Genomic DNA, 22,450 nt, shown 5'->3' on the forward strand with positions numbered 1-22,450 from the left:
GAGAAAACTCTGCCGATACGTTAGGTGAGATAGACAGGAGGTATATTAGGTAACATAGACAGGAGAATAGTGAGTGAATTGTCTCCGTACACAGATGGCTTGTAGCTCAATGTTTGAACACTGACACAGCAGAGTGAGATGCCTTAAATGGACAGCTACAGATGCAGCCATTCAAAACAAGCGGGCGATACCGCATTATTTTATGGTGCGCTTCTTGCGGTGTAACGCAATTTACCGTATATTCTCGCATAGTACTGCATGGAACCGCACGTTACCGCAAGTAAAATAATAGTATCCGGAATTTCCGCAAGGTGGAGCTAATAAAGCTCAACCTCTCATGTTTGAGCTGTCGCCATCAAGTCTTTAACGAAGATTTTACCAATAGTATTTACAGTATAATGAATGACCTTGGACAAGCTGTAAACTCAAAGTATTGCCCTGGTCCACATTCTTTTTTTCATTGAACGTCTTTCTAAAAGTAACACCACAGCAATTCGCAATCACGCATTTATTTCCAATCATGCAAAGTGCAGTAATTTTTGAGAATCTCCGATTCACCATGCCTTTCACATGTTCATAAAAAATATTGATTTAGGAACATAAACATATTACTGTATGCAAACTGTACTGTATACAGTATATATATGTATATTTAATGTCTTTACTAAGCCTGTTTAAGTATTGAATATTTATATGGAATTTTACCACTGAAGGGAAATCTTAGTAGCTGAGCATAAAAAGAATAGGAGCATAACATAAACATACAGTATTACAGTATGTAAACTGTATATGGCTGGTCTCGAAACTTTAAAGAAAAATACATACCAGTATTCCATTTCTCCCTAAACATTTTAAGCATCGAGGTCTTTAACTAACGTGAAATAACATGTATAAAAAGTGGTAGTTTTAAGCTTTTCTGGAATACGCTCGATACCGGAGCAAACAAGCATACTTTTAGAATTTGATTAATAGGGAATATAATATGGAATCGCGTATCTAAAGAAATTAATAATGATATAATTATATTCATGTACTACAACGCAATAGTACATGCTGTACAATGTCTCTTGACACAGTATGTGTAGGCCTGTTTCACCACTCCTCATGTGGCCTTCTGAGTAGTGCTGTGGTCTAAGTGTTGGCCTTGTAAGTGAGAGGTTGGCTGTTCAAATCCAGCCAGTGTTGTGACTTTTCTTTTAACAAACATTTCTTTGAAAAAATAGAATAGCAATATTATGGACAATTAATTGACTCTTTATATATCTAAATATCACAACATGTTTGAATCAAAGTCATTTTTTAATAACAATGAATAGTCACCACGCATGCTTACACAGCTCCCTGGGTAAACTATCACAAAACATTAGAGAACTTAACATTTTTATTGTCAACAAATTGTAAATACGACGTTAATTTTTCACTTGAGTGTATGGAGGATTGTCAGCTGTCACTGAGAGCAGACCCCCCCTCTTAAGCTGCGCAAACGATTTTTAAAATTTTTATAAAGACATGGAGGCTGTATGCGTTACAATATAAACATTTACTGTCAAACTTTAAATCAACAATTGATTTAAAGACGATCTGTCAAAGTGCAATGGAATACAATATTGTTGTTGTTGTTGTTATTGTTGTTTTTATCCCGTAAAGCGCTTTGAGAAGCCACCTTTAAAGGTGCTATATAAAGGCACTGATTCCTATGGAATGTGTTTTCTTTTTTCTTTTTTTCAGCATGGAATAAACCTATTACTTGATTCTTAAGGTTTGTGTGAGAAGCCAGGGTATCAGCTTGTTCCCCCCTCCCGCCCCTCTCTGTGTACAGTAGAGCCTCCTGTCCTGACTGGAGGAGTTCATTCAGCTGTGTCTGGAGAGAATCCAGGGTATCAGCTTCAACCACACGGCTGGGCAGCTTGTTCCCCCCTCCCGCCCCTCTCTGTATACAGTAGAGCCTCCTGTCCTCACTGGTGGAGCTCATACAGCTGTGTCTGGACAGAGCCCCCTGAGCCAGCTGGTCCTGAGGCTCACTGACCTGAGCCACACCGACACCAGCCAGCTTCAGGACAGCACTGCTAGAGCACCACAACTCAGACTCAACCACATCACAACACAGATCAAACAGCAATATCTCACACACACACAAACATTTAGAAATAAAACAAGTCAATTAATTGTCCATAATATTTCTATTTTATTTTTTCAAAGAAATGTTTGTTAAAAGAAAAGTTACAGCATTGGCTGGGTTTGAACAGCCACCCTCTCACTTACGAGGCCAGCACTTAGACCACAGCACCACTTACAAGGTTGCATGAACTGTGGTGAAACAGCCCTACACATACTGTGTCAAGAGACATTGTACAGCGTGTACTATTGTGTTGTAGTACATGAATATAATTATATCATTATTAATTTCTTTAGATATGCGATTCCATATTATATTCCCTATTAATCAAATTCTAAAAGTATGCTTGTTTGCTCCGGTTTTGAGCGTATTCGCAGAAAAGCTTAAAACTACCAATTTTTATACACGTTATTACACGTTAGTTAAAGACTGGTTAAATACTGGTGTGTATTTTTTCTTTAAAGTACAGAGACCAGCCATATACAGTTTACATACTGTAATAGTGTATGTTTATGTTCCAAAACTAATATCTTTTATGGGCTTCACAGGTGTTATGCTCCTATTCTTTTTATGCTCAGCTACTAAAATTTTTCTTCAGTGGTAAAATTCCATCTAAATATTCAATACTAAAACAGGCACAGTAAAGACATTTAAATCTTTCGACGACCGACCAATGCACCACTAGTGCCCCTGTCAGTCAACCAATCACGTAACGCAGTATGACACGTTAAGATGCGCGATGACGTAGCCAAATGCCCACAGTACGTGTTTGTGCCACACACTTTGAATGGCTGCATCTGTATATCAGCAGATTAGAGATAAGATCACTTTATTGGCCATATATAGTTTCTTGCATTAGGAATTCATCTTTTTGCATACCCTAGTGTGCTCTCCATGACACACAAAGACAGGGAGAGAAGCTTGAGGTCAGAGCACAGGGTCAGCCAATGTACAGCACCCCTGGAGCAGCTGGGGATAAGGGTCTTTCTCAGGGGACCAGCAGAGTAGGATTCCTCTGCCAGCTGTGGGATTTGAACAAGCAACCTGTCAGCTAAAGGCTTAGTGCCTTAGCCATAGATCCATTGCTCTACCCTAATACTGCAACAATTTTATAAGCGGACTGTTTCAGTAACTCAAATTATTTATTTAAAGTAATAATTTAACAATAAATGTAAATGTTTTATGATATGTCGCTGTTGTGAATGTCTGTAGAGTGTATCTTATTTTTAGTTTTTATTTTTATTTATATGGAATTTTACCACTAAAGGGAAATTTTAGTAGCTGAGCATAAAAAGAAGAGGAGCATAACGCATCTGAAGGTCATAAACTATATTAATTTAGGAACATAAGCATTACTGTATGTACGTAAACTGTACTGTGCATGGCTGGTCTTGGTAGTTTAAAGAAAAAATACACACCAGTCTTCCATTTCTCCCTAAACATTTTAAGCATGAAATTTTTATGAAACGGTACCCAAATATGCGATTGCTGTATAGAATTAATTTTAATTTTAAAAAATTATTTAACACGAAAATTAAGCTGTTTACATCTTCCGCCTGAGAACAGTCACCCGTTGCTACCCAACGCAGAAACACAGCCACTAACTAGCAAAGAGAGGACATTAGCTAGCCAATATGATAAAGAAATAAATGATTATTTTGTTTATTTCTTTTGCACATTTATTTGAACATTTCCATCGATTGTACAAGCACTTGGAAACTGTCCAATCCCTAGTTCATCAGGCATTTTCTTTTACGCTGCGGGCATTCTCCCGGTCTGGCGCTGGTCTGTGTCTTCTAGGATATAATGCCAGCGAACTCTTGTTTTTATGTCCACTATAACAGACAATCTCCTTTGCTTTTAACCGAGCGTTTAATAATTTCCTAAAATGAAAATGATTTACTTTATTTCCCTCACAGGATCAATAAAAGTATCTATCATCTGTCTAAACTATGGGACAGAATTCTGGGGTCTCCCCATACCAGAGATTATGGTAGGGCTTCAGAATGGTGATTGGCTGACACCATCTGACACCCCTCTGATTGGAGAAAAAAGACGTGCTGGTTTGCTATATGTACATACTGTACCAGGAAGAGGATTTCTTTCTATTCAAAACGTGTATTTTAAAAGTTTAAGAAGTAAAAACCTTACAGCGTACACAGATTTCTAAACTGATCAGGATCGTTATCTTTGTCTTATGCATAATAATGTTCACCGCTCTGTCCAGCAAATTAATAATAAACTTTATTTTATATAGCGTTTTAAACGAATAAGTAATTAGATTGCTCATAAACCTAATCACTTATTCTACATAAACACAGCGTAATTGCTCCCTGAAAATGTTTTTTCTTTTTATTTAGGCTCAGATTTCAACTATAGATCGTATTATTATAAACTTTCTTGGAAAAATGTCTTTTATGTAAACCATGTTTGCTATTAATTCATTTAGGGCTAGAATATGTTCATTGTCTTCGAATCGAGTTGAGTTGACATTAGAAGCTTGCCACAATTAAAAGAAGCAATTAAACACACCGTAATTGCTCTCTGAAAATGCTTTTTCTTTTTATTTAGGCTCAGATTTCAACTATAGATCGTATTATTATAATCTTTCTTGGAAAAATGTCTTTTATGTAAACCATGTTTGCTATTAATTCATTTAGGGCTAGAATATGTTCATTGTCTTCCAATCGAGTCAAGTTGACATTAGAAGCTTGCCACGCCCGGACTGTTACACCAATGCATTAGCATGTTAAAGCGATTTCATTGAGGTGTCTTTCGCTGGAAATCTCGCCCCCTTCTACTTTGAAAATACCTGTGAAACCGGTTTAATTCGTCACAGCCAGCACTCCCGCAGAGAGGGGGGTTGTACTCGTTAATGTCTAAGCCGGAACACATCATTATATCTCATTTTGTATTTCTATAAAAAAATCGTTTGCCCAGCCTAACACTATTGTTGTTATTGTTTTTATCCTGTAAAGCGCTTTGAGGAGCACAGCTTTCTCACCACTTAGATTACTTTTTGATACCATCCTTACACAAAGCAGAAACTTCTTGTATTTTCTGATGACATACAAGTGGAAAGATTACAGATTTTAATCGTCTTTTTTCTGAACCAGGGAAAATCTGATCATGTTTCTCTATAACAATAATAAAAAACTTTATTTTACATATCACCTTTAAAAGTGGCATCTCAAAGCAATACAGTAGATGTAAACCACAGATTACAAAGTAAATACCCAGACAAACGCAAATGCGTTTTTAATAAAATGCTTTTATTCATTCAGAAGAGAGAGAGCGTAAAACCTGGGTGTAACAGCTGTTCCTTTTTCTGATCACTCGCTCTCTGGATAAACGTCTCGCCTGTCCTGTTCTTTGTTTTCCTAATTTGCTGATTATGCCTTCTGCGATCCACTCCTGCCCTCACACCTAAAGAAGGCTATTTTAAATTTCTTTGCGCGGTCCATTGTGCAATTAACCCTTGTATGTGCTGTCCTTAAGGTGATATCACATAAAGGTGATATGTAAAATAATGTTTTTTATTATTGTTATAGAGAAACATGATCAGATTTTCCCCGGTTCAGAAAAAAAGATCTAAAGTATACTAGTTTGTCACTAGTATACTTTTAATACAGTCTTTGCTGTGCTCTTGAGATCCTTGTGATATTTCGAGCTCTGGTTGAATGATAAGTGTCGCAGTTTAAATCTCTCTCTCTCTCTCAATTCTTTATTAGCATGACAGATGGGTACAATCAGTGTTGGGTATTTACTTTGCTTTGAGATGCCACTTTTAAAGGTGATATATAAAATCAAGGCTTTAACTTGCTTTAACTACGCAAGTCTGAGTTCTTGTGTCTGTCCTATCCGAAACCAAAAGTATTACAATATGTATCTTTATAGCAGGTGGTGTACACCTTTTTAGCATAGATTACACTTTTCTAAAATGTATTTAAAAAATAAAAACGATTTCAATCTAATCTTTCCACGTTTGATCCCAAGATCCCAAGAAAAATAAATCTTAACGGGGAGAAAGCTATGCTGAAAGTTTATTAAGATACTTAGAAGACAAAGATATCAATTTATGTTGCATTTGTCTGATTGTGAATCAAAAAACACATATATTTAAACACGCTTTTGCGTTTTAAATCAAAACCCAATCAATATAAATCAATTTAAATCAATATAAATGTTTATATTGTAACACCTAGGTGACTATTCATTGTTATTAAAATTACTTAAATTCGATCATGTTGTGATATTTAGAAATATACATTTGTTTGGTGCGAGTGAAGTTTTATTTAATCTCTGAGCCATACTGATTCTTATGGAAGCCGGTTTCCGCCAGGGAGTAAAAAAAAACACACTATGGTATTCTCTCCGATGCAGTGCAGTTAAAAACATATCTCTGATGCTGTTCCTAAATGAATATCGTTTATGACCATCAGACGCTTTATGCTCCTTTTCTTTTTTCCAGTGGATTGAACAGGCAGAGGCATTTCATGATGTACTTTTCACTGATGAAACAACAGTGGCTCTGGAACAGTTTTCAACCATGTCGTTTTATAAAAAGGGGAGATATGTATGCGTTACTGAAGCTAAAAGTTTAGCCTTTGTCACTAATGTAACCACTAAATAAAGACATATAGAAATCCCTACGTTACAGACTGTATATGGCTGGTATAGGTAGTTCAAAGAAAAAATACACACCAGTATTCCACTTTCTCCCTAAACATTTTAAGCATCAGAGTCTTACATGTGGTTATTTCGGAAACGTTTGTACGTGCTCCTTCTGACAATGTTACTGTTTACTGTTACTGACCATATTAAGTTTAAGTGCCTGTGGGCACTTTTCCTGTCCGTGGGGGGTGGACCGTCTTTCATTAGAAGGTTAGTTTGTTCTACTCTGAGAATGTAGAGGGGGTGGAAAGTAATTCCGTGTCGCATTAACTAACCTCTTCAGTTTATTCCGCCAGACAGTACATGAATACAATTATATCGTTATTAATTTGTTTAGATGCGCAATTCCATATTATATTCCCTGTTAATCAAATTCTAAAAGTATGCATTTGTTAGATAACAAGCGAATTCACAGAAAAGGTTAAAAGACTATCACTTTTCACAAAGTATATAATCCTAATATAAGTCTAAATCCTAATATAAGTCTAAACAGTATCAGCTTTATTTACGGGTTGCAATTTAAAAAAAGTCAAAAACCGCACTCAAAATGCAATTTAGAGCTTTCTGGCAAGAGGAGACACCCAAATTAATAATGTAACATGCCACTGTTTGTGCATGAACAAGGTTATACTTGTTCCCCAGCGGAACACATTCCATAAGAATCAGCGCTTTTATATATCGCCTTTAAAGGTGGCTTCTCAAAACGCTTTATAGGATAAAAATAACAATAACCGCAACAACAACAATATTGTATTTCATTGCACTTTGACAGATCATCCTTAAATCAGTTGTTGACTTTTCTCTCTTTACTACTGTACTTGTCTGGATTGACTGAGCTCCGCTCTGTACCACACAATGATCCCCCCAGAGTCTCTGCCCGGGTGATTTGGGTTTTTTTGACAGAGGGTAAAAAACTCTCTCTCTCGCTTGCCCTCCCCCCCCTGTGTATTGTCTGTTTTTTTTTGTGCTGTCCTTTGACAAAACAAAGCTCGCCAGATTATGTGAATCGAAACCTGTTTTTCTAGCTTTTAAAGTTGTGCGATGTGTAAGCGGGAACACATCATTATATCTTACATATGAAAAATACATAATATAGCTCCCAAACAAACGCAAATGTGTTTTTAATAAGATGCTTTTATTCACTGATAATCCGACACTTTCAGGAAGACTAAGGAAGGACTAAGAGAATTGTCATCTGTTGTTGAAGCTCTGTGAGCTCGGTGACTTTGAGACCACTTGTTATCCCAGGTTGTTTGAATCGCCACAATTCAAATAGAGAAAAAAGAGCTGACTGACAAGATTTAAGATGTGGCTGTCAATGTTGGATTAAAAAAAAACACATTGCCCGACGTTTGTTGCATTGCTTGAAAAATATCTTATTTCGAGAGACTGGATAAGTAATTCAAGTGTTTTTTTTAACTTCGTGAAAAACAACTAATAATTTAACTATATGTGCAATTGTTTTATGATATGTCGCTGTTGTAAATGTCTGTGGACATGTGCTGGCTGGACTGGAGGCTCTACTGTACACAGAGAGGGGCGGGAGGGGGGGAGAAGCCGATACATACTCTTAGAGTTTGATTAATAGGGAATATAATATAAAAATATAGTACTAAAAATAAGATACACTCTACAGACATTCACAACAGCGACTGTCAGAAGATAGGACACAGCGGCTCAGACACCCGCTGAATGGAAAGGGGCACTTTAATGTTCTGTATGGCTAATACTAAAGCCAATACTTTAATATTCTTTTCTGTATGTTTAACAATAGTGGGTACTGGCCTAATTCGGCCCTGCTCCCGTTGTTAGGTGTTAATGTGTTGTTGTTAAGTGTGAATTTGTACCTGTTTCCCTGAGGTCTGGCTTTTTTTCTGGAAAACCATAACTCTGGTCTTGTCCAGATTGACTGTCAGCGCCCAGGTCTGACAGTGCTGCTCCAGCAGTGCCAGGTTCTGCCGCAGCCTCTGTTCTGTGGGCGACAACAGGACCAAGTCGTCTGCAAAGAGCAGGAACTTGATTTCTGTAATTAATGCAGGTCAGTAAATCAAGGGACAAAACAATTATTGCGCCCAGCTCCTCAATGGGGTTTGAAGTGCTAATGCGTTGGTTTAACAGTCCGGGTGTGGCAAGCCTCTAATGTCTCTCGACTTCGGCAAAAGGAACCTGCCTTTCATTGGACAGGAAAGCAAGAGCCGACCGCTTCGCCGCCCCCGTGTTTCGAAATCTTGTGACTTTTGAAATTTACTGGGGGTGGACCACGTCTGTAAATTTCGATGGGTCCAAAGGCAAAAGTGCCTTGCCTTGCAATCTCCGGGAAACCATTAGTAGCATGGTGAATCGGAGATTGTCAACCCTTACTTCGTGTGACTGGAAAAGAATTCGTGATCGGATCAACAAAATGCTTCGTAGAAGGAGGCGCTCTTTTCCTCTAGTCTAACAGTCTGTCCACAAACAAAACATTCCTGTTAGACAAGAGGAATGTAAAAAAACAATTACTTTTTGTCAATGAAAACCGGTGTGTGTGTCTCTCTCTGCTGGATGTCCCTCTCACTCTCTGCTGAATGAATAAAAGCATTTTATTAAAAACGCGTTTGCGTTTGTCTGGTATTTACTTTGGTCCTTTTAACTGTTTTTCCATCTACTGTATTGCTTTGAGATGCCACTTTTAAAGGTGATATGTAAAATAATGTTTTTTATTATTGTTATAGAGAAACATGATCAGATTTTCCCCGGTTCAGAAAAAAAGATCTAAAGTATACTAGTTTGTCACTCTTCTCATCCCCTCTTTGCTAAATGGCTTTTGAATAGAGTCACATGAAGACAGAGGTGAAACAACCCTACACAGCCCTGTCGCAGTACACGAATATAATTATATCTTATTAATTTCTTTAGATACGCGATTCTTTTAATACAGTCTTTGCTGTGCTCTAGAGGATCCTTGTGATATTTCGAGCTCTGGTTGAATGATAAGTGTCGCAGTTTAAATAATTTTCGTAGTTAGAAATTATGAAACGCTCTGTTAAAAGCAAGGGAGTTTTTATGTCCGTTGCAGTAAAAGAAAATGCCTGACAAAGTAGGGCTTGGACAGATTCCAAGTGCATTTTTGCAATTTACGTTGCAACAGACAATGTACAGCGTATACTATTCTTGTGTTGCGGTACATGAATATAATTATATCGTTATTAATTTCTTTAGATACGCGATTCCATATTATATTCCCTTTTAATCAAATTCTAAAAGTATGCTTGTTGACTCCGGTATCACGTTAGTTAAAGACTTCGATGCTTAAAATGTTTAGGGAGAAATGGAATACTGGTGTGTATGTTTTCTTTAAAGTACCGAGACCAGCCATATACTGTATGTTTAAGTTCCAAAATTAATATCGTTTATGGCCTTCACACACGTTACAGTATGCTCCTATTCTTTTTATGCTCAGGTACTAAGATTTCCCTTCAGTGATAAAATTCCATATAAATATTCAATACTTAAACGGGCACAGTTAAGACATTAAATATACATATACAGTGGTGTGAAAAAGTGTTTGCCCCCTTCCTGATTTCTTATTTTTTTGCATGTTTGTCACACTGAAATGTTTCAGATCATCAAACAAATTGAAATATTAGACAAAGATAACACAAGTAAACACAAAATGCAGTTTTTAAATGAAGGTTTTTATTATTAAGGGAAAAAAAATCCAAACCTACATGGCCCTGTGTGAAAAAGTGATTGCCCCCCCCGTTAAAACATAAATCAACTATGGTTTATCACATCTTTGGAAAGCTGAGTTCAATTTCTCTAGCCACAACCAGGCCTGATTACTGCCACACCTGTTCTCAATCAAGAAATCACTTAAATAGGACCTGCCTGACTAAGTGAAGTAGACCAAAAGATCCTCAAAAGCTAGACATCATGCTGCGATCCAAACAAATTCAGGAACAAATGAGAAACAGAGTAATTGAGATTTATCAGTCTGGAAAAGGTTATAATTTCTAAAGCTTTGGGACTCCAGCGAACCACAGTGAGAGCCATTATCCACAAATGGCGAAAACATGGAACAGTGGTGAACCTTCCCAGGAGTGGCTGGCCGACCAAAATTACCCCAAGAGCGCAGCGACGACTCATCCAAGAGGTCACAAAAAACCCCACAACAACATCCAAAGAACTGCAGGCTTCACTTGCCTCAGTTAAGGTCAGTGTTCGTGACTCCACCATAAGAAAGAGACTGGGCAAAAATGGCCTGCATGGCAGAGTTCCAATACGAAAACCACTGCTGGGCAAAAATAACATAAAGGCTAGTCTCAGTTTTGCCAGAAAACATCTTGATGATCCTCAAGACTTTTGGGAAAATACTCTGTGGACTGACGAGACAAAAGTTGAACTTTTTGGAAGGTGTGTGTCCCATTACATCTGGCGTAAAAGTAACACAGCATTTCAGAAAAGGGACATCATACCAACAGTAAAATATGGTGGTGGTAGTGTGATGGTCTGGGGCTGTTTTGCTGCTTCAGGACCTGGAAGACTTGCTGTGGTAAATGGAATCATGAATTCTGCTGTCTACCAAAAAAATCCTGAAGGAGAATGTCCGGCCATCTGTTCGTGACCTCAAGCTGAAGCGCACTTGGGTTCTGCAGCAGGACAATTATCCAAAACACACCAGCAAGTCCACCTCTGAATGGCTTAAGAAAAATAAAATGAAGACTTTGGAGTGGCCTAGTCAAAGTCCTGACCTGAATCCGATTGAGATGTTGTGGCATGACCTTAAAAAAGCGGTTAAGGCTCGAAAACCCTCTAATGTGGCTGAATTACAACACTTCTGCAAAGATGAGTGGGCCAAAATTCCTCCACAGCGCTGTAAAACACTCATTGGCAGTTATCGCAAACGCTTGATTGCAGTTGTTGCTGCTTAGGGTGGCCCAAACAGTTATTAGGTTTAGGGGGCAATCACTTTTTCACACAGGGCCATGTAGGCTTGGATTTTTTTTTCCCCTTAAAATAAAAACCTTCATTTAAAAACTGCATTTTGTGTTTACTTGTGTTATCTTTGTCTAATATCTCAATTTGTTTGATGATCTGAAACATTTCAGGGTGACAAACATGCAAAAAAATAAGAAATCAGGAAGGGGGCAAACACTTTTTCACACCACTGTACATACTGTATACAGTACAGTTTGCATACGGTAATATGTTTATGTTCCTAAATCAATCTCTTTTATGAGCATGTGAAAGGCATGGTGAATCGATTCTCAAAAATTACTGTACTTTGCATGATTGGAAACAAATGCATGATTGCGAAATGCTGTGGTGTTACTTTTACAAAGACGGTCAATGAAAAAAAGAATGTGGACCAGGGAAATACTTTGAGTTTACAGCTTGTCCAATGTCATTCATTATTAATACTATTAGTAATATCTTCATTAAAGACTTTGATGGCGACAGCTCAAACATGAGAGGTTGAGCTTTATTAGCTCCACCTTGCGGAAATTCTGGATACTATTATTTTAATTGCGGTATTATAGGAGAACTTATGGTAACTCGCGGTAGACCGCGTAAAGCGCACCGCAAAATAATGCGGTATCGCCCGCGCATTTTGAATGGCTGCATCTGTATATTGCTGCAGCTATTGTGTCAACGCAAGCAGTCAATCTCTTTTATGAGCATGTGAAAGGCATGGTGAATCAATTCTCAAAAATTACTGTACTTTGCATGATTGGAAACAAATGCATGATTGCGAAATGCTGTGGTGTTACTTTTACAAAGACGGTCAATGAAAAAAAGAATGTGGACCAGGGCAATACTTTGAGTTTACAGCTTGTCCAATGTCATTCATTATTAATACTATTAGTAATATCTTCGTTAAAGACTTTGATGGCGACAGCTTAAACATGAGAGGTTGAGCTTTATTAGCTCCACCTTGCGGAAATTCCGGATACTATTATTTTAATTGCGGTATTATAGGAGAATTTACGGTAACTCGCGGTAGACCGCGTAAAGCACACCGCAAAATAATGCATATCGCCCGCGCATTTTGAATGGCTGCATCTGTATATTGCTACAGCTATTGTGTCAACGCAAGCAGTAGTCTGAGTTTCAAAGCAAGCAGAAACAATGGAAAAAAATCTGTTTAACTAACTTAAATAACTTCTTAGTACATCATGTCATCAACAGTCCAGGAACACAGAATAAAAGACAAGTCGGCAGAAGCAGAAACACAGAGAATCAGAATACGAAAGAGGAAGAAACAGAGAGAAGGAAAACTAGACAAAGGAGAAGAAACATACCAGATAAGAGGACCTTCTTCAAATTCACCTTAAAGACCAGATTCTAGCTAAACATTTTAACCTTTTTAAGACAGACTGTCATTTTGTTATTTTAGGAAACTGATTTCCTTTATGAAGAACCCCCAGATTAAAACATTCTCTCACAGTTACTGTGAGAGGATCACACCCCAGTTCAATAGGGTTGCTGTAGAAATGGTTAGCACCTTCAAGTTCCTGCGTAACTTCATTACTAACGATTTAACGTGGTCCCAGTATGTAACTGGAGCTACAAAGAAAGTGCCTTTACTTCCTCAGGCAGTTGAAAATATTTGGTTCATCTTCAACTGTCCTTACCACATTTTACAGATGCACTATTGAGAGTGTGCTCTTGTGTGGTGTTACAGTGTGGTTTGGCAGCAGCTCGCCGTCTGACCAGAAGGCATTACAGGGTGTGATCAGGTCAGCCCAGTCCATCGTTGGAGTACAGCTTCCTTCCATTGTGGACATTTTTACAACTCACTGTCTCAGGAAGACGGGGAGTATTGCTAAGGATCAGAATCACCTTGGGTTCTCACTTTTCTCTTCCCTGCGTTCTGGTAAACTTTATAGGAGCACAGAGGTACACACTGCACCTCCAGATTCAGAGACGGTTTCTTCCCGCAAACTACTATCAGATTACTGAACTCTAACTCTACCAGTGACTGACACTGATGTTTTTTTTTTCAGACTGCTTGTGCTGACCTGTATTTCAGCTGTATGTTATTTTAACTTCATTGTTGTTGCTCCTGCTGTTCTGTGTTTATGGTTTTGGTGTTTTCTAATGTCTCTGTATTGGAGCATACATGGAAGCAAGCATATTGTTGGACTTGTGCATATGACAAATAAACTGAACTGGATACATTTTTAGTGTAGGGAGATAGATTCCCTTTCACATTCGGAGGACCTGCATTTGTAGGAAGAGAGATTTAGCTCTGGAGAGTGTTTTATTTGTACCAATATTTATTATACAGTATAGATATGATAGCTATGAAGTATTTGCTAAGTAGATGTGTAAGTAGAAAAAACTAGATCAACAAGGCATAACTATTAATGTTTCAAGTGTTTCACATTTTAAGACTTAAAATTCAGAATATGGCATAATGCTATTTTCCTGCATAAGCTAAACCTTACTTCATAGTGAAATGTTTTATATGTACTGTATTTTAGATGGTGAAAATTGTTTTGATGTACAGAAAACAGGTGTGTTCATCTGATTTTCTCAGAATATGTATTCAACAAGTCTTTTGCTGTTTAATGTTTTAAAATAATGTTGTAAAAATAATGTTTTAAGTAGGTACAGAAAAACAAATGGAGCATTATCACTGTCTCCTGTCCACATGAGACATGTTTTACTATTTTTTTCAAACCAGTGGTTACAGGGTGGTGTCTCTGTGTTTTGCAGTATTCCTCTCTTCCTGTCTCTCTGGTTTTGAACTTGTGTGATCAGAAATATCAGGGTTTGGGTTTCTTCCGAAGCTATTTGTAATCTCGCCTCATAATTAAAATGAGACTGTGGTTGAAAATATGAAAAAGTGTGTTAAGGAAAATGATGCCCATATTGTTTTTCTAATTCTGCTTGAATTATCCAAAACCTGGGTTAATTTCTGCTATGCAAATGATTCTTTTGTTTCTGACTGCATGGAAAATACTGTAACGACCGCAGGGTTTGGTACGGAATGGAGCAGGCATAGGACTCAGGAGAAGGGGTTGAACAATGCATTTATTAACTAGAACCGGGAAAGGTACACACACAGGGACAGGGGGGTTACAGCACTACATCTGCACTAACACAGACACGGGAGGGAAGAGGCCGCCTCGCAGCCCCCACCACCTTATATACCGTCCAGTTCCCCCGAGTCCAAAATAATAAAAATTCAATTGTGGAAAAAGGTATGCCTGTCCCGGTATAGACACAAGAGAGGACAAGCTAAAAGCTAAAAGAAAAGGGGCCTCGCACTCAAGTACAATCCACTCCCACAGCTGCAGCTCGTCTTTGATTAGTGCGTGCAGCAGTGATTCCAAAGCCAAGGCGTCGCCCTTCCTCCTGGGCTCTGCCTCCACACCGAACATGCCCCTCAAGTGTCATGCCACAATGACTATAATGCACTATAGTGCACTTTTTACACAGCGAATCATTAATCATACCTTGTGCTCAAAGGGTGTCTTGGACATTTTTTAGCATGATCTGGTAACTTTGGGGGCCTTAGACATTCTGGAGCAGGGGTCCCACTGAACTATACCCTACAGTTCTTCTGACTTCTTAAATGAGCAAATAATCAGAATGTACAGTAGTTATACAAGAAACTACCGTAAATGGTTTTCCATCATACTCCTGTGATGTTTATATTTGTTACTGCTATTGTTTGTTCAATAATTTTACCAAGTGAGTTTAGGTCCAAGTGAGATCTATCTTGTAAATCCATGTTGACAATACCCTTGAATCCTACTGCCATGCAGATGACCCTGTAGTTTATACAGATGCAGCCATTCAAAATGCGTGCGTTATTTTGCGGCATACCCCGGTGGGCGTGGCGCGGCATCTCGCAGTGTCACGCAGTGTGACGTGTTAATCGCGCGTCATTTGACGCTCTGCCGGAAACTATCCGGCGTCACCTTGTAAAACCGCCAGGGGGAGCTTAACCTCTCATGTACAGCATTTGAGCCTTTAATTTTGAACAGTGTATTACAGCATGTTAATCTTCAGTCATTAAAATGTTGGTATATTTTATGAAAGCAAGATTGCTCAGTTGGACAAAAGTACACAACCTACCTTTATCAGAAATATTTATGCATCAAAGCCTTTACCGGAGATATTACTAATAGTATTAATAATGGATGACTTTGGACAAGCTGTATACTCAAAGTATAATTTCTTTAGCACATTTGTACAAGCACTTGGAATCTGTCCAAGCCATACTTTGTCAGGCATTTTGTTTTACTTCAACGGGCATAAAAACTTCCTTGCTTTTAACAGGGCGTTTCATAATTTCTAACTACGAAAATGATTTAAAATGCGACACCTATCATTCAACTAGAGCTTAAAATATCACAAGGAAAAATACACACCGGTATTCCATTTCTCCCTAAACATTGTAAGCTTCGAAGTCTTTAACTAACGTGATACCGGAGTCAACAAGCATACTTTTAGAATTTGATTAAAAGGGAATATAATATGGAATCGCGTATCTCAAGAATTTAATAACGGTATGATTATATCCATGTACTGCGGCAGGGCTGTGTAGGGCTGTTTCGCCTGCCTGCTCATGCGAGCTGACTGTAGCCGACTGGTCTAGGTGCGTGCCTGCCAACGGGCAGGGTGTGTGCTCGAATCCAGCTGGTGCTGAACCTTCCAGTTTTATTTATTTATTTTTTAATCGCGTAACATATTACCGTATGCAAACTGTACTGTATACAGTATGTATATGTATATTTAATGTCTTAATTGTGCCCGTTTAATTGAATTTTAAAAAATTATTTAACACGAACATTAAGCTGTTTACATCTTCCGCCTGAGAACAGTCACCCGTTGCTACCCAACGCAGAATGGTGATTGGCTGACACCATCTGACACCCCTCTGATTGGAGAAAAAAGACGTGCTAGTTTGCTATACATACTGTAACAGGAAGAGGATTTCTTTCTATTCAAAACGTGTACTTTAAAAGTTTAAGAAGTAAAAACCTTACAGCGTACACAGATTTCTAAACTGATCAGGATCGTTATCTTTGTCTTATGCATAACAATATTCACCGCTCTGTGCAGCAAATTAATAATAAACTTTATTTTATATAGCGTTTTAAACGAATAAGTAATTAGATTGCTCATAAACCTAATCACTTGCTTTTTCTTTTTATTTAGGCTCAGATTTCAACTATAGATCGTATTATTAATACCCTTGGTGATACCCCTTGGTGTTTCTCTCGCTCTCTCTCGGGTCACCTGATCATTAGCTCGAAAGATTTGAGTGCTTTGTGTATATTCTAATGGTAGTGGGGGCAGGGTGTGTGGGAACAGGTTTGGTTGAAATTGCATTGGAGATCTATGTTCTTCACACCTGAAACATTTTCTCTGAAAGCATTTTCTTCGCTGTTTAACCGATCTTGTTACAGCATGTTACAGTTTACTATTATTAACCATATTAATTTTAAGTGCTTAATGTAAAATCTTGTAAAAATATATTTTCATTGTTCAAATATACATTAAGTCTGACTATCATATAATAAGTTAAATACAAAACTAAAGAAAAAATAGGGTTAAATATAATTCAAAATATTTTGCTAACAATGTTAACTGTTTATGAATAATAAAATGTATTAGCTAAGGCGTAGGATGGCACAGTTGTTAGTATGTTTTTTGTTTTGTTTCTTTTTCATAAATACAACAGTAGTACCTGATGTCTCAGTGGCTTTCAAAATTAAATTATGCATGCAAACCTGTGAACTAGAAAGATAACTAAGATATCCATCCATTTATAATGGTGGCAAAGTGGTTAGCATTGCTATCTTGCAGCACTGGGGTCCTAGGTTCAATTCCTGCCATCCTGTGTGTGTGGGGTTTACATGTTCTCTCTGGGTTACATGGTTTTTCTCCATATGTGTGATATGACTCCCTCTCGCACTCCAAAACATACTGGTAAGTTAATTAGTTTATGGGAAACCTGGCCCTGGTCTGTGTGTGTTTGTGTCTGTCTGTCCTGTGATGGACTGGCGCTATGTCCAGGGTGTATTCTGCCTTGTGTCCGTTGCTTACTGGGATAGGCTCCAAATCCTCTGTACTGGATAAAGAGATTAGAAATGGAAGTAAAGGCACTGTGTGGATGGAACTATACACAGTGTTAGAAACCCACTATGAAATGGCAGCATCTCACTGAGAATAAAATATTTTTTACTGCTGGCTTAAGGAAACAGCCTTTCCACCTCTCTTGCACATCAGTATCCATACCTAGTTATTTAAACAAATTGCCTCTAATTATAAACATCTTAATATGCTGGCTCTGTGGATCCGCATCAGCTATGTTTGCCCATTCCTTCAATTCATGTGCATCCAACACACAGTTCAATGCCAGCAACTACACATAATCTAAAATACAATCCTTATTTCAGTATCTATGTAAACATATAGTCTGTTAACTTCATCATCTTCATCAAAAGTATGCCTAACCCCATTAGGAAGTGTTCTTGTTATAAGTGTATTCCTCAGCTTTCCCCAAACTATCTTCTTCTTGCCAACATCTCTAGTCTTTTATCCTGCAATAACTCAGCCAACACTTAAATCTCCAAAAGCTGCTTGTGTTAATTTCTTTAAATCACAAATATCATGTGTAAATACTGGCCATGTAATACTCTGCATTGTGGAATAATAGTTTATTTTAAAGGGAACTAGAGAAACTAAGAACTAGAGAAATCAAGAAAGGCTTTTTTTCTAGAATTAATAAATGCACATCCTGTTCACTGGGGAAATTAAATCCACACTGAGCAATCTTCAATATGTTCAGAATATGACAGCAAGAATCCTATCAGGGATGCATTACACCTGTTTTCAAGTCCTTGCACTGGTTACCTATCAGATTTCGAGTCAACTTCAAAATCCTTATCCTCCTTATATACTGTCCTACAACTGGTATTATTGTTCTCCGAATTATTGTACTTGACATGACTTCATTCAGCCTTTCCTGAACGTCTATGACAGGCAGAGTGAGTGCTGTTTCTGGTGCGATCTTTTACAGCTGACATTTCACTGTTTTAAACGAACAAGAAATTAGATTGCTCATAAATCACTTATTCTATATAAACACAGCGTAATTGCCCTCCGAAAATCTTCTTTTTCTTGTTCGTTTTAGAGACCTTGATCGAAACTGATTTTAGATGTCAGAAAGAATTTATTTTCTCTGTATTTCCTACATTGCTTTGTCAAGATTTTAACTTTATATCTAACTTTATATCTAGGCTCAGATTTCAACTATAAATCGTACAGTAATTAATAGCAGTAAATACTGATGTTTATACATAAAAAAGTCATGCCTTGGAGTCATGCAAAAAGTCATGCCTCAAGAGCACAGCAAAGAGTGTATTAAAAGACACTTGTATTTATCAACGCTTTCTTTTCCGTATACCAGATTTTATGGAACCACTTCAGAGGGGTGTCAGCCAGTCAGATTCCAGGATTCGGCACTTTAAAGGAAAAATACACACCGGTATTCCATTTCTCCCTAACGATTTTAAGCATCGAAGTATTTAACTAGCATGTGAAATAGCGTGTGAAAAAGTGGTAGTTTTAAGCTTTTCTGCTAATATAATATGGAATCGATATTGATTTAAATCGTGTTCTGATTTAAATCGCAAACGCGTGTTTAATTATATGTGTTTTTTAATCATAATCAGGCTAATGCAACATAAATTGATACAGTATCTTTGTCTTCTAAGCATCTTAATAAACTTTCAGCATAGCTTTCTACCCGTCAAGATTTATATTTCTTGGGATTTTGGGATCAAACGTGGAAGGATTAGATTATAATCGTTTTTATTTGTCAAATACGTGATTGTATTTCTGAATGTTATGTGACACCTACAGTAGTTCACTGCTTTAAATACATCGAATTAAGAAAGTTATGTGTAGCACTTTAGATCTTTTTTCTGAACCAGGGAAAATCTGATCATGTTTCTCTATAACAATAATAAAAAAAACTTTATTTTACATATCGCCTTTAAAAGTGGCATCTCAAAGCAATACAGTAGATCGAAAAACAGTTAAAAGGGACCAGATTAAATACCAGACAATCGCAAACGCATTTTCAATAAAATTATTTTATTCATTCAGCAGTTTGTGAGAGGAACATCCAGCAGGGAGAGACACACACACCGGTTTTCATTGACAAAATTGGTTTTTTTCAATTCCTTTTGTCTAACAGGAATGTTTTGTTTGTGGACAAACTGTTAGACAAGAGGAAAAGACCGCCTCCTCCTACGAAGCATTAATCGCGTATCTAAGGAAAATTGCAGTATACCTTTGTTCATGCACATCATTATACAGTACAGTATCTCAATTTGTATTTCGATAAAAAAAATCGTTTGCCCAGCCACTACTGTTGTTATTGTTTTTATCCTGTAAAGCGTTTTCTTTTTCTGCGTTTTCCATTTCCTTTTTCTGATCACTCGCTTTCTGGATACACATCTCACCTGTCCTGTTCTTTGTTTTCCTGGTTTGCTGATTATGCCTGCTGCGGTCCACTCCTACCCTCACACCTAAAGAATACTATTTTAAATTTCTTGGCGCAGTTCATTAACCCTTGTATGTGCTGTCCGCGCCCAAAATGCAATTAAAAAAAAGTAAAAAACCGCGCTCAAAATGCAATTTAGAGCTTAATAAGATACACTCCACAGGCAAAATTAAAGACAAAATTAAAGACGATTAAAATCTGTAATCTTTCCACTTGTACTGTGAGTCATCGGACAGTTTCTGCTTTGTGTAAGGATGGTGAGAAAGCTGTGTTCAATGTATTTAAGGGACTCAGAAGTAAAAGAAGATGCTTCATATTGCGTGACTAATTTTAAAAACCAAGTTATAAATGCAGACGCTCCCTCGGTGCCGCGCCGGGTGTAAATATCAAAGTATACATTCCCAACAAGAATTGTACCCATCTGTCATGCAAATAAAACACCTTGAATTGAATTGAGGGAGAGATGGGGGTAGTGGGACAGAGATACTGTAGACAGACTCAAGGCAAATAAGATACTTATGGGTACGCAGACATTCACGACAGCAACATACGAAACGTTTGCACGTACTGTATAGTTAAGTTATTACTTGGTTTTCAAAGTGCAACGAAATACAATATTGTTGTTGCTGCTGTTCTGGTTGTTTTTATCCCGTAAAGCGTTTTGAGAAGCCACCTTTAAAGGCGATATATACTGTAAAACCACTGATTCTTATGGAATGTGTTCCGCGGGAGATTCAAATTTTTATTTATTTATTTTTTAATCGCGTATCTTAGGAAATCTCAGTATAACTTTGTTCATGAACAGTGGCATGTTACATTATCATTCGTTTTTTTAACAAGGCTCGCCAGCTAATGTGAATCGAAACCTGTCTTGCTAGCTTTTAAAGTCGTGCATGTGTAAACTGTACTAGAGGGCATGCAAGTTACTCTGCCCCTTTCAGCGGCAGGGAGTCCCTCTGCTGCAACACACAGCAGACAGAACGGGAGACTATTGCCTTTCATATCTGACACCAGTGAAGTAAAAGGGGTGTCTAAAGGGGTGATTTTAGACCACATTTTAGTTACTTTATTTTGTTTACTTTTAACATTTCTGTAATTTACAGTAGATGTCACAATAGAAGCCCGAAGCCTATTATACTCAGTCTAGCCTTGGATCCTCTGAGTCCCTTGACTCAGTTATTGCATATTAATTTCTTGAGATACGCGATTCCATATTATATTCCCTTTTAATCAAATTCTAAAAGTATGCTTGTTGACTCCGGTATCGCGTTACTTAAAGACTTCGATGCTTAAAATGTTTAGGGAGAAATGGAATACTGGTGTGTATGTTTTCTTTAAAGTACCGAGACCAGCCATATACTGAACGTTTAAGTTCCAAAATTAATATCGTTTATGGACTTCACACGCGTTGCAGTATGCTCCTATTCTTTTTATGCTCAGGCACTAAAATCTCCCTTCTGCTTTGTGTAAGGATGGTATCAAGAGCAATCTTAAGTGGTGAGAAAGCTGTGTTCAATGTATTTAAGGGACTCAAAAGTAAAAGAAGATGCTTCATATTGCTTGACTAATTTTAAAAACCAAGTTATAAATGCAGACGCTCCCTCGGTGCGCTGCTCTGGTGCGCCGGCTGTTACACAGTGCCTGTCTGCCGTAAGCGTTACAATATACATACCCAACACTGCTTGTACCCATCTGTCATGCAAATAAAACACCTTGAATTGAATTGAATTGAGGGGAGAGGGGGGGAATACTAAAGCCAATACTGGCTCAATACCCTCAATGGGCTTTGACGTGCTAATGCGTTGGTTTAACAGTCCGGGTGTGGCAGGCTTCCAATGTCAACTCGACTCGATTGGAAGACAATGAACGTATTTTAGCCCTAAATGAATTAATAGCAAACATGGTTTACATAAAATACATTTTTCCAAGAAAGTTTATAATAATACGATCTATAGTTGAAATCTGAGCCTACTTTAAAAATAAAGGAAAAGCATTTTCAGAGAGTAATCATGCTGTGTTTATGTAGAAAAAGCGATTAGGTTTACGAGCAATCTAATTACCTATTCGCTTAAAACGCTATTAAAAATTTACTCTGTTGCACACACACACACAATAGAAGCAGGCACCGCTGTCAGAAGGGAAGATAT

Source organism: Atractosteus spatula, chromosome 27 (genome assembly GCF_055471065.1).
Source record: "Atractosteus spatula isolate fAtrSpa1 chromosome 27, fAtrSpa1.hap1, whole genome shotgun sequence".
NCBI lineage: Eukaryota > Metazoa > Chordata > Actinopteri > Semionotiformes > Lepisosteidae > Atractosteus > Atractosteus spatula.